Raw genomic sequence first — 2,650 nt, 5'->3', positions numbered from 1 at the left:
TACACACATATTGATATCCCTGGTAGCCATTCACATTTGCATTGTTCCTAAACATCATCCCTGGGTTTGTGTTAACCCTTAATAAACCGATCAGTTTGTGGAGCAAACCTTGGCTTTAGAGGCAATGTCTGAGCATGGTGGGGTGGGGGGGCTTTCTAACTCCCCCCTGAAATACGGCCCCGCGGTGGCCGTTCCTCCATGAGAGGCAGCGCCGCGTGTGACCCTCGGGCTCATTCACAAACCCCTCCACATTGAGAGGGGGAGTCGCAAAAGCACCTGACAGCCGCGAGCCCTCGGTACCGGCTTGCGACACACCCCAAGAACCACAGAGTGTTGAGCATGGACACGACCTGAGATTTGCCTATGCAGCAGTGTCCCAAAGCAAAAATAAAGGGGTACTCTGGCAGGCAAAGGACAGTGGGGCAACACTAAGAGCAGTGACAGCCCATGTGCATTGACTCCATCTCTGGGGTAACTGCTGAGGCCCTGCAGAGAGACTCAGAGGCTGAAAAGTCTCCTAGTGAGATGCCTTGGGGCAGGATGCAGTGCTTCAGGCCCACATTTGCATACAGGATGGTCTTTTTCGACAAAGCTCTCAAGCAGCTGCAGATATTCTTCCATCCTGAACCACAGCCTCTCCTGGAGGCCATCAGAAGCCCATCTGATCCCTCTGGGAAGTCTTGTTAGCAAGTATCTCCGCTTCCCTTACTCAGGACAAGGTGTGGACTGTCACTAGGTTGAAATCTCTGGGATGTTTTCAAAGACTGATAAGGAAGTGAGAGGTCTCAGCTGAGCAGCAGACCCACCAGAATTACCCTGGGTGGGGTTTTTGGGACCGCTTGCTCTGCTGACAGGTTCTGCAGCCAGCAGCAGAACACTACTGTGATCTCCAAACTGGCAAGGTGAGCTGGTTGCACCACACCACAGATACCAGAAGGGAGGTTTCTCTCTTTGACTTTGGCACTGCAGCATGTTAAGCTGCCTGGTTGGATAAGGAGTTGCTGTTTTTCAAATAAAAGCTAGAAAATAGGCCCTGATTTCTCATGGGCATTGAAGTAATCATGATGGGACTTTTTGTAACAGCAAAACTGCTGTTTCTGCTTACTGGCCATATTTAGTCGAATTATTGAATGCTGTCTGCCTACATTTCCTCCCTTTCAGCTGGATGTAGTGCTCTTCATTCCCCTTTCCAGATGAGCAGGAGCAAAAGGACTCTGTGTCATGGCCAGGAACACTTGGCCACCTGACGAATGGTAAGGTGATGTGCATTGCTGTTGTACAAAAGAGTCTATGCATTTGGCAAATGTGAAAATAAATACTGCTTGTTGGAGGCTGGAAAATCAATGTCACAATTTCTGCTACAGGGATCTCAGTAAGGAAAGCCCATCTGAGATCACTTGTGCCTGCGTTGCTGTAAGCAGCTACACGGTGGTTGCACATTCCAGCAATCCATCACTATTCCATTAGAGAGAAGGAACAGAACTTGGCAAGAAACAAGCTGGCGAAAGTAGAAATAGAGCTGGAGTCCACCATATGAAATTCAAACAAAACCCCTGCCTTGCACTGCAGTGCACCTGAAACTGTACATCTCCTGATCCAAGTATCTTTCATCTCAGCCAGCTCCAGCATATTCTTCTCTGCTGGGAGCGGTGGAGTCTTCTGCTGGGCTGGGCTTTGCAGAGGAGCTCAAAAGAATCCAGCACACAAATCTTACCACAACATGTTGCTAACAATGCCCAAATATGAGGTTTACTCATGCCTGTCACATTCTGTATCTCTTTTCTAGGATTCTTCTCATTTATTATCAATCCCCAAACTGTTTTCCTTTTTCTATATATTGATTTTGTAATTTCTAAATCAAGTTCTTCCCAAAGTGCATGAGATTTCATTTATTTGGGCATCAGCTTCTGGACACCAAAACCGCTCTTACATGACTACAATTTCTGTTCACATTTTTACCTTTGTTTTCCCTTTTACTTAATTTTGATCACACTTTTGTCCTCTGCAGGAACTTTTTGTTTCTTACCTAGCTCCATCTTGAGCATTTCCATCTGAGCCATCCCCTTCTGGGCCACACTGAGTGAGATGAGCCAACAGTCTCCAAAGAGCGGTGACTGTTCAAAGGGCAATGAATACAACACATCTTTATTCTCACAAGGTGGTCTGGGGTACAGTCACATCAAGCAAGCTGAAGTCTCCCTTGTCTCTTGGGACTCTGGCCAACCACACCAAGGAAAGGACAGCTGCAGTCCTGCCTGGCTGGACACTCTGCTCCTCTCCATCGCCTCCATTGACTCCCTTCCATCGGCTCCTCTCCATCCACTATTCCTTGAGGAATGATGTCTCAGATCTCATCAGGAGCTCTGCCTCCCACTGACCCCACTTATAGCCCTGATTTTTGGAGTGCACTCTCCTTCATCAGCAACTCACAGCCCTGCTCTGAACCTTGGACACCATCTCCAAGCAGTGAAGAAGTGATGCCTCACCCTTGGCTATGCAGAACCTCTTTGAAGCTACAATTCCCATGGAAATACAAGGTTTCTCTCTTTGTTTCTTCAAGGTGGCTGATGGGTTTCTGGTCTTCTTCCATGTGGATGTGGTGTGTATCCAAAAACACATGGAAAAAGAAAAAAACAACACAGGAAATAAC

The sequence above is a fragment of the Apus apus genome, chromosome 16 (genome assembly GCF_020740795.1).
Source record: "Apus apus isolate bApuApu2 chromosome 16, bApuApu2.pri.cur, whole genome shotgun sequence".
Taxonomy (NCBI): Eukaryota; Metazoa; Chordata; class Aves; order Apodiformes; family Apodidae; genus Apus; species Apus apus.
Note: the sequence above shows the minus strand (reverse complement) of the source record.